General features: G+C 43.3%; 1 long non-coding RNA gene across 3 annotated transcripts; it reads right to left on the bottom strand.

Moving 5' to 3' along the window:
* Positions 1 to 2,995: 2,995 nt before the first annotated feature.
* LOC146234401 (uncharacterized) lies at positions 2,996 to 4,201 on the bottom strand. Of its 3 annotated transcripts, none has more exons than XR_014741767.1 (5): positions 4,096 to 4,201; positions 3,914 to 3,984; positions 3,467 to 3,644; positions 3,271 to 3,373; positions 2,996 to 3,079 (listed from the first exon to the last, which is right to left on the bottom strand). It is a non-coding gene; the product is annotated as an uncharacterized LOC146234401 (long non-coding RNA). The 3 variants fall into 3 exon arrangements; XR_014741768.1 differs by having other exon boundaries at positions 3,467 to 3,655; XR_014741769.1 differs by having other exon boundaries at positions 3,042 to 3,070; positions 3,467 to 3,655.
* Between the last annotated feature and the right edge of the window lie 20,650 nt (positions 4,202 to 24,851).

A 24,851-nucleotide genomic window follows, 5' to 3' on the forward strand; every position in this document is an offset into this window, starting at 1 on the left:
GCTGTCAACCTTTCCAACGTTCCACCCCATTACAGTTACGACCGTTTCTTACGTCAATTTGCTAAAGATTTGCCACAGCAACTAAGAAAAGTAGCCTCCTACATTGATATATCTAAACACTATCTCAAACTAACAACGTAGCTTATCATAATTGTATTGTGCCACGTCAAACTTGACATTGCTCTATTGAAAGTGGCTGATAGGCTGTCGATCACGCTGGTAGACTAGCCTAGCTCTACGTTAGCACAGTCTAGCTATACCAAATTGAGAAAATGACGATTCCCAACATATAGCTAACCATTGGATTTTTTAGCCGGAATGTTTTGAGCTTGGTATGTATCACCCTATTAAAGTACAATGTTTTGTCATAACAGGGGGTTTTTATATCCACATTTGAACTAGGGACTATGAATAGCTCTAGCCATTAGCACTAGCTAGCTACCAGTACAGAGTTGGTAAATTGGCTATACACATTCAAGAATACAATATTGATGGAAACTTGACTATGACTGAATTTAATATAGACAATGTAAATAAACGATAAACGTCTGCGAATATTAAATTTGGTACAATTTAACGTTAGATCAATATTCTGCTTACCTGATGTGGATCCACAAATGAGAAGAACAAGTTAATCTGACGTTGATTTACCAAACAATGGTCTCCCGGTCAACTAATAACTCAATGACTTTTCGATCATATTTCCCGGTCAACTATAACTCAATGACTTTTAGATCATATTTCCAGGTCAACTAATAACTCAATGACCTTTCGATTATATTTCCCGGTCAACTATAACTCAATGACTTTTAGATCATATTTCCCGGTCAACTATAACTAAATTACCTTTCGATCATATTTCCCGGTCAACTATAATTCAATGACTTTTCAATCATTGTTCCCGGTCAACTAGCTCTATAATCAGGTTTTCATTTACCAGTCAACTATAATTCAATTACTTTTTAACAATGTTTCTGTTTACCCGGTCAACTACAAATCGATGTTTAATCAATTAATCAGGACAACTATAAATCAATGTTGTTCCAATGTACCCTATTTTTCATCGATATTGCAATAGTGATTCAACGTTTATTTAGCATTGAGATTTCAATCTCAACCATTCTGATGATTTAGATGGAAAATCAATATTAATTCAATGTCGTCTTGCTATCTGGGCTGATGCTGATTCATCACCAACCTGCTCTACATCTGTAGCTTCAGAGTGCTGTTTTTCCTGCACAGTAATTCATCAATTAATACAGACACTAACCATGCTTAGTTGACTGCTCACATTGGTCGAGATTACAGGGATATTACTATCCAAGGGATCATATAGGCCTCCTTATCTACTTATTACCAGTTAATATCACTTTTGAGTTGCTAGCCTGCTGGTACTAAGCTAAAATTGCACGGTCCCATTATGTGGGTAAGTTAGCTTTATCCTTCTGGCTTCAACAAGACCAGTTGCTGCTAACACACTGGTCGAAAGATCGCAGACGCTGGGATAGATTTAATACAGGCAAAGTTACATACTCTACTACACTAACAACTTTCAAAACATGTTTCCATTGTAGAATGGGTGGCGATGTAAGGCTAGCAGGTTTGCACTGTGTGGGTTTTTTTCCTACTAGCTAACTAACTGCGACCTTGCTAGCTACTTAAGTACTACTTACTCTCTGGGTGGTGAAAAAACGTCTGATACATCTCTTCTTTTTGGGTGACATTTTCCCTTTTGGGTGACATTTTCCTATCTACAAAGCAAAAAAGGGTCAAAAATATCAATGCTGAGACCAAACAAAATACTAATATGAGGCTTTATTATTTCCTGGCGTATTTAGTAGTTTATCGTGTCAGACTACTGGCAGCTCTCTTTCTGCAAGTCAAGATTCACGAAGTGTTTCTGACTGACACTTCAACCAATTAAATGACATCTTCTTGTCTCGCAGGCCCGAGGGCGCATTGGTTAACTTTTTTCACTTTTCTGGGCGACGGACAATAATAGGAAATGAGTTTTGCAAATATATTGTGCAAAATATTTTTTCGGAATTGATCCAAATTGCAGCACAAAGGAGTTCACTAAAATATTGGTGGGGACAATTTAGTCATTTTCAAATGTTGGTGGGGACAAGTACCTAGCGTCCCCCCTAAATCTACACCCATGCCTATACCCTATTGTCTTGCTCGACAGGAATCGAATCCAGGTCGTTGCGATCTTTGAATAAATATATTTTCTTAAATGTATTCCTTCATAGTGGTTCCCAGCTAACACAGTTACGTTGCCCTTACGTTGCCGCAACGTCACTCGTTAACCAAACATACGTTGCGGCAACGTGGAAAGTGAAAGACGCCATGAGGTAACGGCAACGTCACCAAATCACGTTGCCAATCCGTAACCGCAACGTCGTGGCAACGTTGTGGCAACGTTATTTTCCGACGTTGCCAGTCCGTAACTGCAACGTCAATTAAGTAACTTATATTTCTCAATTCTACTGCTTATATTGGGGCGGTTCATATGCAGACCTCATTTGCCCAAAATGCTAGTTGTTCTTGTATAATACTTAAGAAAGACTGTGTGATGTGATTTGTCAAGCTTATCATGAACAAGGCAGCTTTTCAGAATCAGAATGTGTTTTAATCGCCATGAAAGTTTGCGCAGACAAGGAATTTACTTTGGCAGGAAGGTGTTTACATTCAACATATAGGAATCTTAACTTAAATATGTTGTCTACCTTTACTAAAGTGGAGTCAGTCATGGATGAGCGGTTAGGGAATCAGGCCATTAGTCAGAAGATTGCAAAATGATGTTGTATCCTTGGGCAAGGCACTTCACCCTACTTGCCTCCAGGGAATGTCCCTGTACTTACTGTAAGTTGCTCTGGATAAGAGCGTTTGCTAAAATGAGAATGTCAAAGTCACACCCTTAAGGGGCTTAAGTACGTAACATTTAGAAATAAAAACTAAAATGGCCAAAATATATACATTCTTGATATAAAGTGCCAAACAAACACTGCAAAACAAAGTGCCAAACAGTGAATGAACATCTTCTGCCAGTCCCCGCTACAGGTCCTGTCTGTTGGCCCTGACAATGAAGCACAAAATAAGTTAGTGTCCTATCAACATAATTGCACGTATGAAAGGGGCTATACAAGTCATTAAAACATCACATCTAGAATAATATACATCATCAAAAAATTATTATGGGATTCTAGTTTTTGTTCACATAGCCATGTGAAAGGTTGGATTGGGAAGCTGCAATCATGATTCATTCACCTGGCTTGTTTTGAATGGGCTGCCGGGGCGTGTTTGAGTGTCTACGCTGTGAGGAGCTCCACAGCCTTCTCTCCTAGTCCCGTCTTCCACTTCATCACAGCATCTGCAATTAGAAGTCATGAACTTATTGTTAGCACCAATTTGAACGTTGAACGCTGCGTGTAAGCCATAGTTCACGGCATCTCAAAACACCTACCACTCTTTCGGAACTCCAGCACCTTAAGGCGCTCCTCAAGGTCTTGGAGTTCAGCCTGTGTTTGGGCCACCTGTAGGTCCATCACTGGCACCTCTTCAGGATGTCTGCCCTGTCGTCGCCTGAATAGGAGAGCCTCTCGCTGGTTCTCCTCCAATGTCTCCATCTTCTGGAACATAACCTGTAATGTGTCTGTCAGTAAAGACAAGTAAAACAAGTTTACAAGAGTTAACATGATTGGCATACACTGTGGTTCTTCTAGATTAGCTGTAACATTGATGTAAATAACACATGTTACCTTGAATGGTTGTATACAAAGCATTAGTAAGACAACATTTGTTGTTTTGACAAGTATGTATCCCCCTGCCACGATCAGAACAACTTAAGTATGCCTTACAATGAGTTGGCAATGCTATTGAGAAGCTTTGAGTGTCTTATATTTGCACTTGCCTGGCTGCCAGCTGTTTTCCTGGACCCCATATGGGTTCTCCTCCACCAGACCAGAGTTGACACCTAGGGGTCTGGTGATGCAAAAGTTTTAAGTCATGCTTTTGCTTCAAAACATAGCCTTTAGGGTTGCCCTGGTTCATACAATTATTGTCACTGTTAAAAACGGGCATTCATTACTTTACCATAATTTCCCAGGGACACAGTGCTAGGCCGTGTGACGGTGGTAGGATACTCTGTACAGAAATTAAAGTGGAATGTAGTTTAAGTACATAGTATTAGCATTTTGATATTGATATAAAACTAGTAGCATCACACATGTGTGATTGTTCGAAAGCAGGGTCCCACAGCGTAGCGTCGCACATGTGTGATTCTGAACATTACAACCGACTATTTTCCGATAGACAAACTATGTGAGAAACGCTATAGTATGGCTTCAAAATGTACAATTAGTAGGCTAACAAGTAACACTAGCAGGTAGGAGCATTGCTACGAGTATTATGCGAGGTTGCTGGGTAACGGAAGCTAAAGCTACCTAGCTGCCGTTTTGGAAAAAACTCACTCATGGAAGCGTCGGAAATATTTAGAACTCACGCACCTTAAGGTTAAAACAAATAAACGTATCCAAAAACAGATGTCATGTACAAATTGGAAGAATTAGTGATATGAAACTTTAATAGACGCCATTGCTGTGCATGCCATGACCGACTGATCAAAACGTGATCAGCCACGCGCTAGCTCCACAGTCTTTGAAAATCCAGGGCTAAATACGTTTATTTTCACTGATTCTTTTGTGGGTGATTTGTGAGACGCTAAACTTTGATGTATGTATTTTCAGAATCTAAAAATAACTTTCTGGAGGGTTTAGCCTTACCTCTACAGTACATCATACTAGTTTTACTACTAGTAGCTAGAGAAATTCTAACGTAAACAATGTGAATCTGAAACAGATAACCAGGCTAAATAGCCTTAATTTCAAACCTATACGTAATAGCATGCTCCATCCAATTTCAGAAAATATGTTTATATATTATATCCCCTCCTTGAGTCACCACCTTACCGCGGTGGAGGGGTTTGCGTGTCCTAGTGATCCTGGAAGCTATGTTGTCGGGGGCTTTATGCCCCTGGTAGGGTCTCCCAAGGCAAACAGGTTCCAGGTGAAAGACCAGACAAAGCGTGGCTCAAAAAAACAACCATGAAGAAATACAACAATGGTTCTCAGTTGCCCCTGCCTGGAAGCGGGTCACCGGGGCCCCCCCTCCTCAGCTGCAGAAGCTAGCTTTAGGGACGTGGAACGTCACCTCGCTGGCGGGAAAGGAGCCTGAGCTGGTACGCGAGGTAGAGAGATTCCGGCTAGATATAGTCGGCCTCGACGCACAGCACGGGCTCCGGAACCAGTCTCCTTGAGACGGGCTGGACTCTCTTCCACTCTGGAGTTGCCCTTGGTGAGAGGCGTCGAGCTGGGGTGGGAATACTTGTTTCCCCTCGGTTCGGCGCCTGTACATTGGGGTTCACCCGGAGGACGAGAGGGTAGCCTCCCTCCGCCTTCGGGTGGGGGGACGGGTCCTCACTGTCGTTTGTGCTTATGCACCAAACGGCAGCTCAGAGTACCCACCTTTTTTAGAGTCTCTGGAGGGGGTGCTGGAAAGCGATGATCGACTTCGTAGTCGTGTCGTCGGACTTGGGGCCGCATGTCTTGGACACTCGGTTGAGGAGAGGGGCGGAGCTGTCAACTGATCACCACCTGGTGGTGAGTTGGCTCCGATGGTGGGGGAGGACGCCGGTCAGGCCTGGCAGGCCCAAACGTAATGTGAGGGTCTGCTGGGAACGGCTGGCGGAACCCTCTGTCAGAAGGAGCTTCAACTCCCACCTCCGGGAGAGCTTCAATCATGTCTCGGGGGGGGCCGGGGACATTGAGTCCGAATGGGCCATGTTCCGGGCCTCCATTTGTGGTGGATAATTTTATAAGTTCCCGTGTATAGTGAAATTAAATCAGAGTCTCGAAGTGAAGAAAATCCTACGTCCGAACAAGTCAAAAATAAACTAAGTCCAAACGTTGAAAATTATTCTAAGTGTTGACCCGTCAAAAATCAGGCAAAGTACAAACGTTGAAAATTATTTTAAGTCCAAACCAGTCAAAAATCTGGCTAAGTCCCAACAAGTGGAAATTATTGTAAGCCCCAACAGATGAAAAATAAACTAAGTCCAAAACAGGCACTCAGAGTCTGATGCAAAGGTTTATTCCAACACAGGTTCAAACAGTGAGTGAGCTCCGAAGAGCAGACTGTCCGTTTATCTCCGGACAGTCCCTTTTATACTGTATTTTCTGCCTATTATTTGTGTCATTTTTTGCTATTGGTACAATACAGTTGGTCACAGATACATTACATTATGCACCCTCACATTATTGGTCCCTTGTCCTGGGGTTTCAGATTACAGGTGTTTTCCTAATACAACGACAATTCTCCCAATTTACGACTTGTGGCACTAGCCCTATGACAATTCTCCCAATTTACGGCTAATGGTACTGTCCCTGAACTCTGCAGTTACAGACGTGTGTGGGCGCAGGGTCTCAAACGTGCCACTTGATTTATAGTTGGGGCCTTGTGCCTGTGAAAGTAGATGCATATCTTCAAGTGTTTTTCTTTCCCGCATTCCTCAGCACCTAATATCCAGATCTTTACACTTTGGGCCTAATATTTTTCTACCGGTTTGTAGTATTAATAATGATCAGTCAACAGCTTAACATATGGTTTCCAGTAATATAGAATATACAAAAAATATGGATAAAAGTTTCATTTTAACTCAGATAAACCATTAAATCGTAACCTATCTTCATCATTACAACAATGTGATATCAAATTCTACGTCAATTCCCTCCTGTGGGACTTGCAAAGTCCCATCTTAACCCATGATGAAGATACGACTATAACTATCAAACAGGAACAATACTGGAGTAACATAAGTGCTGTTAGTACCAAAGCTTTCAAAAACACATTATGCAACAAAATCATACACTTCTTTAGTATGCATTATGACAGTAAACCGTCAGACATACAGTACAGTATTATACATTTCAATCTTCCACATAAATGTCATCATGTGCAAAGCTAAACTGTGATGGCCTGGTGGATTTTCCTACTTTCCAATACTCTGTTTAAGCTATTAGTTTATTGTAACACATAACTGGGTAGTCAAGTAAAAGGTATGGGGTAAAGAAGAACTCCCCGTAGCCCCAGTGACCCATAGCGCGAGTCATCAGGGTAAACTATGCTCATAATGTTCCAGCCTGTACCTATAGTATATAAGACAAACTGAGTCATCGATAGTTGTCATACTGTAGTTTTCTGCTCATCCACCATCCACACTGAGAGGCTTAGCACTGAGGTCCTAATACTTATATTAAAATTAGTCCATTTCATTAGCATAAGAGTTTGTTACCTTTCATTTTGACTGCAAATATCTCTCACACAAGGACTGTTGGTCATATGATGGGGTAGTGGGCAACGGGATCTTGCATCCTTACTACACCCTGCAGGCGTAAGTTAACAATAACCCTTCCCATTGTTGTAACCCTTCTACCCATCCCACATAACCCTGCATCCTTGTGCTGAGGGCCTAAACTTTAAGGGCATCGCTGAACAGTATACAAAACAAACAAAACGAACAATGACATCAATACAAAGGCTGCAGTGCCAGCAAAACAAAATGGGGAACAGGAACATGGAACTTACATATATTTGAATTTGAATGAATTTAGACAGTGAGGTAGCGCTCCATGCAATACATAATACTGGTGTGTTACTGTGATACTTTGTGACTTATATTAAATGGTGATGGAGAACAAGTACAACTACTTTTAGGTGTAATAATCTTGTAATGGCGGGCCAGGTGGGTACATGTGTTGATAGTTTCCCCAACGTCGCTGCAAGTCACCAATCGTTATCTTCAGCCCCTTAGTCTCGTGAGTCAGCACCCGGTTCTGGTGCTGAAGTGCCATCACCTCATCCTTCTGACGCTCTTTTTCCTTGTAGTGACGCCTCCGCCGTAGTAGTGCTCGTCCTCTCATTCTTGCAATATCTTGACGTTTGGATGTCTTCTTGGACGCTCGTCTCTGGAGGCTCTTAAACTTAGCCAGTGACGTGTCTCCAATCCACTGTGTGGTCTCAGCGGTCCAAGGTCCGGTGAGCAGCATGTTGTCATCCGCGTCGTCATCCGTGTCTCCATCCGGGATTCTCCTCCCGTTGGACCCTCTGCTACATTGCCACGATCTGGACTCCTGGAGGTGGTGGTTGGTCATTGGATGGTAGCCTGGTACGTCCTGGGTCATCGAGCTGCTGGTTCTGGTGTGATGGTCCTGGTGAACTGAAAGGTGGTGGCCGCACCGGGCTTGGACCAGTAGGGCTGGTGGAGATGGGTCTCTGCCGGCGGTCTGGGTTGTTGGTCATTCAGCCGGTTGGGATCGTCACCTTTACGTAGACCCAATCTCCAGGTGCAGCCGTCTGCTGGTTCTACCTCCCTTTCCAATTCCCTTGCATGCAGTGTTAGAAATGTCAAGTGGTTAGTACTCAGGTGGTTAGTACTTAGGAGGTTAGTAGTCGGGCGCATTACCATTAGTTTTGGTGGTAAGGTCTGTACCCAGTTTAACTTACCATAACTTACCATGTTCTTTTTTACTTTGGTTTTCAAAGTACTGTTGGCTCTCTCGACTGTCCCTAGTGAAACAGCCAGACCTTTCTCTGATTCTTAACTATTTTAATGCCAATTTTAATGTTTCAGCCACAAAATGCGGTCCATTGTCTGAGCTTATTTTGGGATCCTAAATCTTAGAAAGACCTCTGTACACAGATATTTTGCTACCTGTGGTAGGCATTGCTTTTACCCATCTACTGAACCAACCAAGATGTATCTCAGTCCTCCTATATGTGGCATCTTGTCTACATATTCTTTTATCAGATGCCTAAATGGTCCGTCTGCTGTTGGAATGGGTGAAATGAGAGCAGAAAATGTTCTTAACATTATAATGTGCACATACCTCGCATTTGCCTGACACTATCAACTGTGGCTGCTAATAATGGCGACCACCATACATAACCTCCCCCCTTGCGCCATGGTCACTGCCATGCGCATTCTTGATAGCTAATATATCAGTTACATGAACACAGGTGAGTGGTAGTTGCTGGGTTCACCGTGCCACACCTGTGAATGGTTAGGACTGGAGCAGACAGTATCACCTCCCATTCCCATTCTGCAGGTCCTGGGCCCACATAGATCAAACACAGCTGGGCTGTCCAAGGAACAATTGCCTTTGGTGTGTCTCCAATGGAGTCAATAGCCCGCAGATCATGTACCAATGGATAATCATTAGAATATGGCTTCTTTATCGGAAAGATGGGTGTATTACAGGAGCTTTTTGTTTCTATCAGGACTTCTGCCTTCACTAGACCCTTAAATGGGGTCTAATCCCGTCTATAGCGTGGTGTCGGAGTGGGTACTGATAGGGTACCATAACATTGGGGGTATCTGCCCTAACAAATGTTCATGCTCTCAAAGTAGACATTACCTTAGGTTCTTACATTTTACATTTACCTAGTTTTGTTGGTGTTTTTATATTTACTACCACAATCTTCGCTGTCCCTACGTTGCAACCGTCCTGAAATTCTATAATAACGTATGTCAGGGGATATGTGTATTATCTGTGGGCCTCCATTCTTATACCTGTAAAGCTACTCTTATTATTGGTCCTAATTCACAAGATCTATGTCCTTCAGTTGTCATTAATGTAAGTGGGGCAGAATCTTGTACTTGATACCATTCTTGTAGTTCTGGCAGGAACGTTATGGCTGCGGCTGCTCCTTCAGGGCCTACAAGGATATCCTGGCTGATGATAGAGTACCGTTTTTATCGATCAGTTCCATCCAGCAGTCAGCATAGTCCGTGCGGCTTTGATGTTCATCATATAGAAGAATGCAGTGGATCGGCATCTGTAGTAGTCTTGGTTTTGCTGCTAATGCTTGGAATGGTTCCCATTCTTTCCATAAGTGGGTCAGCGTAGATTCTTGAGGTACCAATTATAGTCAGTATGCTAGTGGTGGTGTCGGACTGTGATGGTCCTGTACTGTTACATTCATTAGTGGACTTAAGCCATTTGTAATTCTTTTTCCAACTGATTTGGACAGTCTCTTTTGAAGTGTCCTTGTTGTCCACATCGCCAGCACACCCTTGTTTCTGATTGTCAGTCAGATTGGGGTTGGGCTGCACTTGTCTGTCCTGTGTGGGGGTGGGCCTCGTCCTCCTCCCCCACGGGGTCTCCCTCCATGTTGCCTAGGTCCACCTCTTCCTCTCCAGGATCGATAGTTGTCATCTGAGGGGCTGCCATGGACTTGGATTGGTGGCTGGGTGTTAGCTGGGGGGTTGACTGGTGCTGCCTGCACAGGTCCTGGTGGTGCAGGAGGTTGGGGTGGCGGCTGGAACATCACTGGGGCATGGGGTGATGTCTGGGGGGTCTCAGGAACTTGGGTCTGTGCTGTTATAACTGGGGCTTGTGTCTTGGCTTTGTCTTTTTTCTGCTTACATAGTTCTCCAAGCTGTAGTTGTACTAACTCATTGGCAAGTTGTTTGTTCAGTTCTTCCCCTTCCGGTTCTTCTTTTCTGTAGTTATCGATATGATGGACTATGTGTTCTGAGAACAATGTGTCAACAGTGTCCAGACACTTTCGTACATCTTGAAGCATTGCCTTCAGCATAAACAGTCTCTGTGTGGTATTGTTTGTGTTCCAGTCACTGTAGTCTCGTGATTTTGTTGTCAGGTTGTTTATTTCATACTTCATCCTTTGTATTGACTCCTCCCAGTTTTGACATTTCTGATTGATGTTGTCCCACTCCTCCAGCGTTCGCTCTCTGCTTTTTTGTTTGGGGCGTGTGTCTAATGAGTGATCCGTTGATCGTTGCATTGGAGATGTTGCGTCAGTGTCCTCACACTCCTTTAGTCGGACGTCTCGATGGTCATGTTGTCCCAATGATTCAACCCTCTTAAGTTGACTCCTCCTCCGTTGTCCTTCAATGCATTCTCTTGTTGCTTCCTCCAGGTAATGTAGTTTGTCCTCCAGGAGTGCCACGTCTGCTGTAGCTGCATTCTTCTTTCGGTACTCCCGTCTGTCTCGAGTATCTTGTGGCCTTACACTGTTGTATGTTGACTTTCCATCTTCTTCTCCCATGTGTACGCCTGTTTCAACCAGCTTTCTCCTGCTGGTTACTTCTGCTCCTCTACGCCCAGTATGAACGTCTGGTTCTTTTTCTAACCTAAAAGTTAAATCTCCCTGTAGCTGACCTTTCACTGTCTCTCCCTCAGGGCCTGTGTTCATGAGCGGATACTGGCCTACTCTGAATGGGTTCTTACTGTCTAAATATGGGGGTGGCTCCATAAGCCTTACTGGTGTGGTGGGGCTCTGTCCCTGTACTTCCTCTATTCCTTTCTCTATTGTATTAGCCATTTTCTCTGTGTTCTTTCTTTCATCACTTTGTATTTTCCGCCTTGTTCTCGCCATCTGCTGGCGCCTGTGTTCTTCCATTCTAACTAACCTAGCACTTCCTTTTCCCTCGTCTTCTTGCTTAATATTTATGGGGTTTTGTGTTGACCTCCACCTCCTCAAAGCACGCTAAATCAAAGGATCCTCCTTTCGGCCGAACAGAATTGCGAGCATGCTAATTCTTCATGAACTGTTGATTAAATTTTTGTCGTCTGGGTGGCGTTTTTTATTACCTCCACCGGAGCCGTCACCTGGCAGTCCAAAGCCTTCCCTGCTCTGCTGACTAATGATCTGGGAAACTCTGGTTGGTCGTCCGTCTCCCTGATTTTCTTACCTACCTGATCTTCTCTACCAAATAGCTAATTAGCTGTCCTAGTTTTCTGAAGCTCGGTTGGGGTCCTACACCAGCTTGTCTGATATATCGTTTCTTGGAGGTTCGGTTTTATAATCCTTGCTTAATCTACTGGGAACAACGGTAATACTGAGGGATGGATGTGTGGCTGGCCTGTCCCGTACTCCTATTGTCTGGAAATCACCAGGATAGGACTTCTGTGGTCTGCTTCAATAACTGGGGCAGACCTGTAGAGTTAAACAAATGATGTATGCTACTGCTTGTTGCAAGACACATCAGAGAAAAAATCTCTTCTAGGGCCTAAATTTATAATCAAGTTTTAAAATGTATCTTGTGTTTTTATTTTTGTACTCCTATTATCTTAGTCTATCAATTTGTAAGAATGGGACTCCGTCTGTACCCTGGCTCTCTCGAGTCCTTTATGCGTTCAGTAATCATTTTTGCAAATGTGTAACTAATCTACTACTAAACTAACTAATCTTAACTACATGCCCTTATGGTTCTTCCCTTTGGTACTTACTTTGTAAGTGGGTGTGTTGTGTGTGTGTGTATGGGTGAGAGTGTGTGTGGGTGTATGAGGGCGAGAGTGTGAGTGTTTGTACTTTGAGCGCGTGTGAGTGTGTGGATGAGTGTATGAGGGAGGGAGAGGAGAGTGTGGGGTGAGGGGTGTGTGTGTGGACGTGTGTATGTGTGCGTGTGAATATGTGTGTGTGAGATTGTGAGAGAGTGAGAGGATAGAGGAGTTAGGAGAGAGGAGAAAGGAGGGAGAGCGAAGAGAGGGGGGGGTCTCAACTCAGCTAGGGAGAGCAAGATGGGCGTGGTCAAGTGAGTGAGTAAGAGAGAAAGAGAGAGTTACCAGGGGTCGGAGGGCTAAGCGAGAAAAGCTGGCAGAGAGAAGCTGAGCTCCGACTTCCCACATCAGCCGTCTCTTCCAGCCCCCCGATTCTTTCAGACTTCTCTCCCCGTAAATCCCACTCTGTCTCCTGCTTGGATTTCTCTGGTGATTTTCTGTCTGCTTTCTTTCAATTCTTCGAGTTAAGGGAAAACTATTTTAACCCGCGGGGCAGCTTGCAGTTTTAAACTAATATTTATACTTTGGGTCGGAAACAAACAATTGAAAAACATATCAGCCTATTTTCTACGTGTTCTGTGATATAACACTTACATTCTAGCAACAATAAATCAGAAATATGCTGTTCCGTCTTTTTAGTACCAATAACACTTTTATTTTAGTTTTCTGAAAATTCACCAAATGCTCTATGGTTTGCCGTTGCTTTAAATAAATAAACTACAATTACTAAATCATTATGGAATAACGTGGAATATAAAACAATATTCAACTCAATTTACATTAATCTGTAATTTAGTCTGTTCACCCGCTGCCCCGTCCGAGAAAACGGTCAGCGTCTGTCTACCGGTCGTGTCTCCCTCGGGGAGTCTCTGAGCGGTACTCCGAGTTGCCTCTCGTCAGCTCCAATCAATTTTAAAATCAAGCCTCTACCTACACCCGCTTCCCCTTTCCTGACAGCGGTCTACCTATATTATAATGCTGTGCAAAGCGCAGGTCACTTTGTCTTTTCTCTCTATTCCAACAACCTGCTATACAACACGTTATATGACTTTTTGTCTAAAATCTACTCATGCAGTATATACAAGCAAATTTACAAGCATTGGTTCTGGCCAGTTTTATTATCTGTCGCCCCTCCAGCGACCCACGCAGGCTTTTTACAAAGTACTTTCGTTCCCCCCAAGGGAAACCGCCGGCTCACTCCCAACTTAGACCAGTTGGGATTCTCTCCCTCAACTTAGACCAGCTGAAGGGAGTCGCTCTCTCGACTTAGACCAGCCGGGAGCCGCTCTCTCGACTTAGACCAGCCGGGAGCCACTTATATTTATTTATCCCCAAGGATAACTGCCTCGCTTATTAGCGCAGAGGACTTCACACATCCGTTATTTACTTCCAACTTAGACCAGTTGGGATTCTCTCCCTCAACTTAGACCAGCTGAAGGGAGTCGCTCCCTCGACTTAGACCAGCCGGAAGCCGCTCTCTCGACTTAGACCAGCCGGGAGCCACTTATATTTATTTATCCCCAAGGATAAGTGCCTCGCTTACTAGCGCGGAGGACTTCACTCAGCCGTTATTTACTTATCCCCAAGGATAAGCACCTCGCTCACTAGCACGGAGGACTTCACTCATACTACAGTTTTACTTCTATTATTTTAAACACACTAAACCAGAATATATAATTTATATAGGGCGACACAGGGTCCACTCTCGCCAGAGTCCCAAAAAATAACTCACAAAATATAATATAACACCAGCGCTCAGCGGTTAGTAGCCCCAGCAAGGGTTAAGCACAAGGCACAAAAAGCCAACAGACTACAACAAACGTAACATATTAATCATTCATTCTCTAGGCTCCATGGCTTTACAAAACAAACAACATATATAGACAAACATACAAATACGTTTGCATCAGACTCTGGCCTCCGAGCACTAATAGTTTATGTTTATAACTAAAACTAACGGTTTTAATTCTAATTAAAATAAATAGTTTTTTTGGAAAGAGAGACTTACCAGGCCTGCGGGTATAAACTCACACTCGGTCACGCATAAAATTAGCAGATGAAAAGGCTCTGCCGTACCTTATAAATTTTGTGGCCAAAGCGTAGTCTGAGTGCTTGTCCTCCCACAGACCCTATGCTGGTCTCATCAAACTCCTGGAAAATGGCTCGCCAATTGTTGTGGATCATTTTATAAGTTCCCGTGTATAGTGAAAATAAATCAGATTCTCGAAGTGAAGAAAATCCTACGTCCGAACAAGTCAAAAATAAACTAAGTCCAAACGTTGAAAATTATTCTTTTTATTACAATTTTTTTTTATCTTTATTGAGGCCAACAGGGTTCAAACATTGTAGGATACTTTTCCTTTTATATAATTTCTCTTATGGTTTACAGGTGCCTGATATATAGGAAAAATAAAAAGGAAAGCAAACCAAATCGGAAATATAACTACAGGGATTTTCCATCTGTGTCACTACCTCATATCAGTTAGTTTTCTTTCAAGGCCCTTTTTTTTTTATTTTTTTTTTACATTTTTGTCTTTTTACAATAAGAACAGTTCAAACATAGGGGGAGTTTCACTTTACCTCTCTAAGAGAGAATAGAGAAAGAAAAAATGGACAAGCATACACATATACAAATACAGCCAAACAAAAAATTCAAACAAAATCTGATTTTAAGCCTATATGTTCAACATACCCCGTCCATTTAGACCATATCCTAGAAAATGCAACAGACTGGATTTTGAGGGAGTAAGATAACTTTTCCATTTTATATATATCATGAACCACATCTAGCCATTCTCCTGTTGTAGGGGAGTCTTGTTTTAACCACCTTCTTGAGATTGCCTTCTTGTTCGCCACCAGAAGTATAAGTAACAACTTTTTATCTCTGTAATCCCAAGAGTCGAATGAGATGTTTCCTATTTATAAAGTGTCAAACCTACATGGGATGATTACTTTGAAGGTTGCTTCCAAGTGAGAGTGTATTTCTTGCCAGTATGAAGTTAGTACTGGGCAGTCCCAGAAGACATGAAAATGATTGGCCTCATTTGCTCCACAGGCCCTCCAGCAGACTGTGCTAGGTATTTGGGTCCGTTGCTGTACTGGTGTTATAAAAAATCTGGACAAATTTTTCCAGCTATATTCTCTCCAAGTATTTGAGCATGTTGTTCTCCATTGTAATCTACATAAGCATTCCCAATCTTCTTCAGATATTGGAAGACCACCTTCCTTTTCCCATTTCTCCTTAATATATAGAGTGTTGTCTGGACTGGCTTGGCGCAACCCATGATATAGTCTAGACACAACCTTCTTACATATTGATGAATTGTTTGCACCTTTGAACACTTCCAAAATACCTGTCTTTTGCCCTTCTATTGCTCTGGCTATATTTTCCTGAAAGTAGTGTCTAACCTGGAGATACCTATAGAAATCTTGGCGTTGTAGTCCATGCTCTTGTTGCAACAATTCAAAGCTCTTAAGGGTTCCTTTTTTTACAAATGTGTAGTAAGTAGTAAGCCCCCCTTTGATCCAAGTCTTAAATCTGGAGTCCAGACTATTAGGAGAGAAATCTGTGTCAAAAGCACACCATCTTAATATTTTTAGAGTGTGTTCCAAATCACAGAGTTTTATTGCCTTCTGCCATGTTTTCAAAGTGGTATTAATCCAAGGTTTGTTTTTATCTATCATGTTGTTCATTAGTCTATTGTCCGCCATTACAGCTGCTAAAGGAATCTGATAGTCATATTGCCCTCTATATCTTTCCATCTCGCAGAATATGATGGGTTGCTCCAGCACACTAGAGGTCTTAATTGGGCAGCATAGTTATAGTCACGGAGACAAGGAAGGCCCAGTCCTCCACAATCTTTGTGTAACTGGAGAGTTCTATACCTAATCCTAGGTTTTTTACTTTGCCACAGGAATCTCAATATCATTTTATCCCATTCCATAAACTGTTTCATAGGTATTTCCACTGGGAGACTTTGGAAGAGGTATAACAATCTCGGCAGCACATTCATTTTTATAGATTCCACTCTGAAATTAAGGCTTAAGAATGGAATGAGGCTCCATCTCTGTATGTCAGATTTAATGTTATTATTAAGCGGCCCATAATTCAAGGTGGACAGTTTTGAAATGTCTTTTTGGAGATTAACACCAAGGTATCGTATATGGTCTGCCTCCCATGTCAGTTGGTACTTCTCTACCAAGGAACTAGGCGGATCATAATTAAAAGTAAGCACTTGTGTCTTTTGAACATTTAGTTTATATCCTGAGAGAGCACCATATTTTTCTAAAACAGTCATTAGCGTAGGGAATGTCAGAGTAGGCTGTGTTAGGTAGACTAATACATCATCAGCAAATAATGCTAGTTTATGTTCCTCAAAATTTATATTTATCCCTTTAATATTACAATTCTGTCGTATCAATTGACTGAGTGGTTCAATAAATAATGCAAAAAGCAGGGGTGAAGCTGAACACCCCTGTCTTGTTCCACGTTCCAGGGTGAATGCTTTTGAAAGAGCACCATTGACTTTAATCCTGGCAGAAGGACTGTTATATAGGGCTTGGAATGTGTCGATGAGAAAATTATTCTAAGTGTTGACCCGTCAAAAATCAGGCAAAGTACAAACGTTGAAAATTATTCTAAGTCCAAACCAGTCAAAAATCAGGCTAAGTCCCAAAAAGTGGAAATTATTGTAAGTCCCAACAGATGAAAAATAAACTAAGTCCAAAACAGAGGCACTGGAACTCAGAGTCTGATGCAAAGGTTTATTCCAACCGGGAGAGCTTCAATCATGTCTTGGGGGGGGCCGGGGACATTGAGTCCGAATGGGCCATGTTCCGGGCCTCCATTTGTTGTGGATAATTTTATAAGTTCCCGTGTATAGTGAAATTAAATCAGAGTCTTGAAGTGAAGAAAATCCTGCGTCCGAACAAGTCAAAAATAAACTAAGTCCAAACGTTGAAAATTATTCTAAGTGTTGACCCGTCAAAAATCAGGCAAAGTACAAACGTTGAAAATTATTTTAAGTCCAAACCAGTCAAAAATCTGGCTAAGTCCCAACAAGTGGAAATTATTGTAAGTCCCAACAGATGAAAAATAAACTAAGTCCAAAACAGAGGCACTCAGAGTCTGATGCAAAGGTTTATTCCAACACAGGTTAAAACAGTGAGTGAGCTCCGAAGAGCAGACTGTTTATCTCCGGACAGTCCCTTTTATACTGTATTTTCTGCCTATTATTTATGTCATTTTTTGCTATTGGTACAATACAGTTGGTCACAGATACATTACATTATGCACCCTCACATTATTGGTCCCTTGTCCTGGGGTTTCAGATTACAGGTGTTTTCCTAATACAACGACAATTCTCCCAATTTACGACTTGTGGCACTAGCCCTATGACAATTCTCCCAATTTACGGCTAATGGTACTGTCCCTGAACTCTGCAGCTACAGACATGTGTGTGGGTGCAGGGTCTCAAACATGCCACTAGTTGGGGCCTCGTGCCTGTGAAAGTAGATGCATATCTTCAAGTGTTTTTCTTTCCCGCATTCCTCAGCACCTAATATCCAGACCTTTACGCTTTGGGCCTAATATTTTTCTACCGGTTTGTAGTATTAATAATGATCAGTCAACAGCTTAACCCTTGTGTTCTCCTCAGGTCATTCTGACCCATCAGTCATTGTGACCCACCTTCGTTTGCGACAATTATACCGCATACAAAAACAAAGTGAAGCAATTTCTTTTAACCGTTGGGCTGTCTCAGACCCCCCACATTGCGAAGGTTAAAAGAAAATTATTTTTATTTGCCTTTGTATTGGGTAAAATTGGGTAAACACAACGATGGTTCGTTATGAACCTTTTGGTCATGTGACCCGAAGGCAGCACAAGGGTTAACATATGGTTTCCAGTAATATAGAATATACAAAAAATATGGATAAAAGTTTCATTTTAACTCAGATAAACCATTAAATCGTAACCTATCTTCATCATTACAACAATGTGATATCAAATTCTACGTCACATTGTTGAAGCGGCTGACCGGAGCTGCGGCCGCAAGGCGGTCGGTGCATGTCGCGGCGGTAACCCTCGGACCCGGTGGTGGACTCCGGAGGTGAGGGATGCCGTCAAGCTGAAGAAGGAGGCCTATCGGGCTTTATTGGCTGGTAGGACCCCAGAGGCAGCTGATGTGTACCGGCAGGCCAAGCGGAACGCGGCTTTGGCGGTCGCGGAGGCAAAAACCCGGGCATGGGAGGAATTCGGCGAGGCCATGGAGAATGACTTCCGAACGGCTTCAAAAAGGTTCTGGACCACCATCTGGCGACTCAGGAGGGGGAAGCAGTGCTCTGTCAACACTGTATACGGTGGGGATGGTGTGCTGCTGACTTCGACGGGGGACGTCCTAGATCGGTGGAAGGAATACTTCGAAGACCTCCTTAATTCCACCAACACGCTTTCCGACGTGGAGGCAGAGTCTGGGGACATCGGGGGGGGCCCTCCTATCTCTGGGGCCGATGTCGCCAAGGTGGTTGAAAAGCTCCGCGGTGGCAGGGCCCCTGGGGTGGACGAGGTCCGCCCGGAGTTCCTTAAGGCTCTGGATGTTGTAGGGCTGTCTTGGTTGACACGACTCTGCAACATCGCGTGAACATCGGGGACAGTGCCTCTGGACTGGCAGACCGGGGTGGTGGTTCCCCTCTTTAAAAAGGGGGACCGGAGGGTGTGCTCCAACTTTAGGGGGATCACACTCCTCAGCCTCCCTGGGAAAGTATATTCAGGGGTCCTGGAGAGGAGGGTCCGCCAGATTGTCGAACCTCGGATTCAGGAGGAGCATTGTGGTTTTCGTCCTGGCCGTGGAACAGTGGACCAGCTCTATACCCTCCGCGGAGTCCTGGAGGGTACATGGGAGTTCGCCCAACCAGTCTACACATATTTTGTGGATTTGGAAAAGGCGTTCGACCGTGTCCCTCGGGGGCTCATGTGGGGGGTGTTCCGAGAGTACGGGGTACCGGATTCCCTGATCGGGGCTGTCCGGTCCCTGTACGACCGGTGCCAGAGTTTGGTCCGCATTGCCGGTAGTAAGTCGAACTTGTTTCCGGTGAGGGTTGGACTCCGCCAGGGCTGCCCTATGTCACCGATTCTGTTCATTACCTATATGGACAGGATTTCTAGGCGCAGCCAGGGTGTTGAGGGGGTCCGGTTTGGTGACCTCAGGATCGGGTCGCTGCTTTTTGCAGATGATGTGGTCCTGTTGGCTTCATCGGGCCGTGACCTTCAGCTCTCACTGGAGCGGTTCGCAACCGAATGTGAAGCGGCTGGGATGCGAATCAGCACCTCCAAATCTGAGGCCATGGTTATCAACCGGAAAAGGGTGGAGTGCCATCTCCGGGTCGGGGAGGAGATCCTGAACCAAGTGGAGGAGTTCAAGTATCTCGGGGTCTTGTTCACGAGTGAGGGAAGAATGGAGCGCGAGGTCGACAGGCGGATCGGTGCGGCGTCCGCAGTGATGCGGGCTCTGCATCGGTCCGTCGTGGTGAAGAAGGAGCTGAGTCAAAAGGCGAAGCTCTCTATTTACCAGTCGATCTACGTTCCTACCCTCACCTATGGTCACGAACTATGGGTAGTGACCGAAAGAACGAGATCGCGAATACAAGCGGCCGAAATGAGCTTTCTCCGCAGGGTGTCCGGGCTCTCCCTTAGACATAGGGTGAGAAGCTCGGTCATCCGGGAGGGGCTCAGAGTAGAACCGCTGCTCATCGGCGTCGAGAGGAGCCAGCTGAGGTGGCTCGGGCATCTGATTAGGATGCCTCCTGGACGCCTCCCTGGTGAGGTGTTCCGGGCACGTCCCACTGGGAAGAGGCCCCGGGGAAGACCCAGGACACGCTGGAGGGACTATGTCTCTCGCCTGCTTAGGTCGCTGCCCCTGCGACCCGATCCCCGGACAAGCGGCAGATGACGGACGGACGGATGTGTATATATTTAAATCTATTTCTGTAAAGAAACTCACCTTTGAAGTAACTAATTTCCAGTTGAAATCCATGCGTTCAGTGTGAATCCCTGCAAACTCTTTTCTGAAATCCCAGTTTCAGAGATGCGTTGTAATGGGCATGTGCAAAGTTGTTGTTCAGGGGCATACTGAGCAAACCTAGGTTTGCTGAGGAAGAATTGTAATATTCTGTGATGACTTGTCTTTGGAAATGAAACTTAAGAATCGCTTGGCTTTTGGTCACATTTAACAATTTTGTATTACAAAATTATTGCAGCTCAAATTTGCATTGTGTGTCATACAGCTTTGGTGTGCTGGACAAAGAATGTTTGCTTAATCCTGTTACACATCACACATTGATTGCTTTCATACATGTAAAGAATGAAATACTTATATTTAATATAGGCCTAAGGCTAAGAATATAAGAATTATATTCCAAATTCAGTCTTTTATTTATTAAAGCTATGTTCCTGCATATGAGAAAATTGATGACCATGCTGGGGCTGAGCTGCACATGAATTACATACATTGTCTACATTTATACGTGCTGGGTGCAACATTTAATATTGTGTGATTGAAATTCATGTAGACTATGGCTACATTACAAAAGTGTCAGAACTGAGAGCAGTCCAGTGTGATCTCTCCATGGATAAACCACTGCACTCGAGATCTGTTGTCCTGCGACCAAAGAGCGACTTAACGGCAACTTAACCCATGGTACCAAAATGAATGTATCCAGCCGACCAAGGGACAAAGTCATGGCAACGTTGTCCACGGGACCAAAATTAACGTAACCGGCCGACCAAGGTACAACGTCGCGGCAACGTTGTCCATGGGACCATAAAATAACGTAACCGGCCGACCAAGGTACAACGTCGCGGCAACGTTGCCCACGGACCTAAAAATGACGTTACCAGCCGACCAAGGTACGACGTCGCGGCAACGTTGCCCACAGGTCTAAAAATAACGTAACCAGCCGACCAAGGTACGACGTTGCGGCAATGTTTCCCACAGGTCTAAAAATGATTCAACCAGCCGACCAAGGTACGATGTCGTGGCAACGTTGTCCATGGGACCAACTGGCAACATTCCCTATATAACGTTGCTACGACGTTGCCAGAAGGTAACGTCGCGGGTTACCGACTGAGCACCTACTGGCAACGTTGCTGCAACGTCATGTGTTAGCTGGGGAAGCTGAACGGCATCAACAAACCTAAGAGCTTAAATAGCCTACAATGCGGGAGAAGCTGAAAGTTGAACTGTTAAACAGAAGAAGTAGACTAGCCAGTTGTAACAAGAATATTATAGTTTTAACAGCTGAAATTATAGTTGGGATAGTAATATGAGTAGCAGATGTAGCCTATAAATAGGTGCGTTCAATATGGATTGCGGCTGCATGAAACGACCGGCAAGAGTGGCCGCTTGCAGTCGGGGAGGAGTTGAAAACGGCTCTGTGAAGTCGGACATTCCAGCTTCTCGTGGTTTGCTGTGTTGACGTCAGTCATGGCCGATCAAGTTCTTTTTGCTAACTTCATTGCTGAAGAGCTGGACGCAATCGAAATTCCCTTGGTTTTGCAAGAAATTTTGCACAATGAGCAAGGAAGGTGAGTAAAACTATTAACCCATGCTGATATGTAAAGGCTGGTGTTGTTTTTGTATCAACAACCAAAAACGTATGCCTACCGTCTGTATTAGAAACCCGGTTAAAATAACTATTTGTACAGAATTAGTTGTGAATTGTTTTATGTAGGTTACATGCTATATGATCACATGAAATGACACATTCTGTTTAGAACTACACAAACATATCATATTGGAGATAATTTCCATTCCAATATTTTTGTAGAAGAACTCTGTTTAACACAATTAAAGTGTAAAAAACTGCTTTTTCGTCTTCAGTTACCTATATATTGTTTAAAATATATTCCTTATAGAATGGTTCCAAAAATTAATCATTTTGTGGAGGATGTCGTCCCACTCTACAGTCCCTCAGAATTTAAAGGCCATTTCAGGGTTTCCAAAGGACAGGTGGAGGTGTGCAGCTAATATTACATAAATGTTACTATTTCACATTTCTGAACGTTGTTGTGACAAGCCTCTTCTTTCTACCTCTGCAAGATGTCATAAATGCCCTTGGTCCACATAATAATAATTTCTTACAAACCAAACTGCCACTCAAAAACAGTGTTCTTGCCTCCCTCTGGACACTGTCCAATCAGGAATCCTATTGAGGGGTTGCAGATAGATTTATCATGACAAAATCCACTCTTGCCAAGCCCTACATGATTTTTGTTCCCTTATTAATGCACACATGGCCCACCACATTTCCTGGCCCAAAGACGAAAGCCTGCAGGTGTCCAAAGTAGGTTTTGACACTGCAGGTTTCCCCAACACTGTTTGTTCAGTGGATGGGTGTCACATTCCGATAAGGAGACCCCATTGTGACAATCCCCTGGCGTACTACAACAGAAAGCAGTTCTATTCTGTCATTCTCACTGTTTTGTGACAGTCAGCGATGCTTCTGCCATGTCAGTGTAGGTCACCCTGGGAGCTGGCATGATGCCAGAGCCTTCCGTCTCACAGAAGTTGCTCATCTTCTTGAAGAAGATCCCCAGTCCCTTGTCCCGCAGGGAATGCACATAATTGGGGATTCTGCCTACCCTCTGTTGCCTCAACTTATGAAGCCTTACAGGGATAATGGCCACTTGACTGCAAGGCAGAGGCGCTTCAACAGGAATCTCAATTCTGCCCGTGTGGCTGTTTAGCATACATTTGGCATCCTGAAATCCAAGTTTAGGAGGCTTTGATACCTGCAAATGAAAAGAATAACGGTTATTAGTTCAGCAGTTTCTGCATGCTGCATCCTGCACAATCTTTGTTTAGAGCTCAATGACCAAGTGGATGTGCCGCATGAAGGTTTGGATGGTGAACCACAGCCCCCGCAACTCCACAACGCAGATGGATGTCTCTATAGAGACATGATTTGTCACAGCATGTGATCTAGCCAAAAAATTGAGAAGTTTGAACAATGGCCATAGCCCATTGTTGACGCTTGGTTAATTAAAAATGAATCAAGAAAAATGAATAATTGAATCAAGACCTGTATGAAACTTCACTGGCTAAACACAGTTAAGCAGAGGGACAGAGAATTTCAGATGGATTTAATAATTGACAGCATTAGGATATATTCATTTATAAAGAGGACTTAGATATGAAGTAAAGGGTAAAATGATGTGTTCTAAACATAGAAATAGTTATATGGTGTACATGAGGCATATTTACATTTTTGCATTTAGCAGGCGCATTTATCCAAAGCGACTTCCAAAAGAGAGCCTGATAGCCCCAAACATTGCGGATAGCCAAAACATGAAGCATATGTAAATGCCCTGAAAAGGGGAGTACTGTTATTGAATAACCGATGCACGGACAAACCTTTCCCTCACATCATGTACTTAACTGAAGGGAGGGAGCGCCGTGCACCGAAACTGGAGCCCTATGGTAACTACAATGCTCCCGTATTTAGCACGACAGTTTGCACATAAACAAGAACAACCGACAACAATACCCGTGCTATAAACTGTGATACACCACCGACATTATTCCATCTGTCACACAGCCTATTGGGAGAACTAAATAAGTCCCAAAGGAAAGAACCATGAGAGCACATCCAAATGTATTTATCGGAAATGTTCACAACTTTACTGTATCAACCTGGACTGTCAGGTTTCCCCATTTCATCTTACATTTGCTTTGAAATGTAAGAGACTGAATGTTGCATTATTCCATCCTTGTAATTTAGAATGGCTATAATGTAAGTCCCATTTATGCTATATTTAAGTACCAGTTAAAGTGAAGGTTTAAGATGACAGGCTATATCTGCTTGCATTGTTGAGAGCAAAGTCAAAAGGCCACCAGAATGTTCAACAGTTTCACATGTTAACATGAAAACGTCCACCTTGTAATTGATAAGTCGGTGTGGACATTCTGTGGTTATCAATAATAAGCAACACAAATATCTGAAATATGACAGCTTTATTGAGATTGGTTTTCCAGTAGCTCGATTATCTGTGGGTATTGTGTGGAAAAACTTTCTGTGCTTTATGATAGATTCATGTTTTGTCTCAATCATTCATATATATGTGTTCAAATTGTTAGCCAATGTGTTCTAAAGACATTTGCAGGTTTAGGATGAAATATGAGCCTACCTTTAAAAAAAAGAACACTTTTTGGCTGTATGTTATTTTTATATTTCTTTATTCACTTTAAACACTGTCTTCTGATCTTTATGCCTCAAAGAGACTTTGCTAGTACCACTGTGTATGAATTGATCATTTTATGTCCTGGGCCAAGTTTAAACTCACTCTCCCATCTGCAGGTCAACTATAATTTGTCTGCATGACTTTCTTCAACAATTACTGCAGTCAGTCAATTAGGGCAAATATGTAGGCTAATTCAATTTTAGGGCCTACTGTTTGGTTCGGATTTGAGCATTGGCGAAACTGAAGATGTC

The sequence above is a fragment of the Hypomesus nipponensis genome, chromosome 23 (genome assembly GCF_054491055.1).
Source record: "Hypomesus nipponensis isolate SF chromosome 23, ASM5449105v1, whole genome shotgun sequence".
Classification (NCBI taxonomy): Eukaryota; Metazoa; Chordata; class Actinopteri; order Osmeriformes; family Osmeridae; genus Hypomesus; species Hypomesus nipponensis.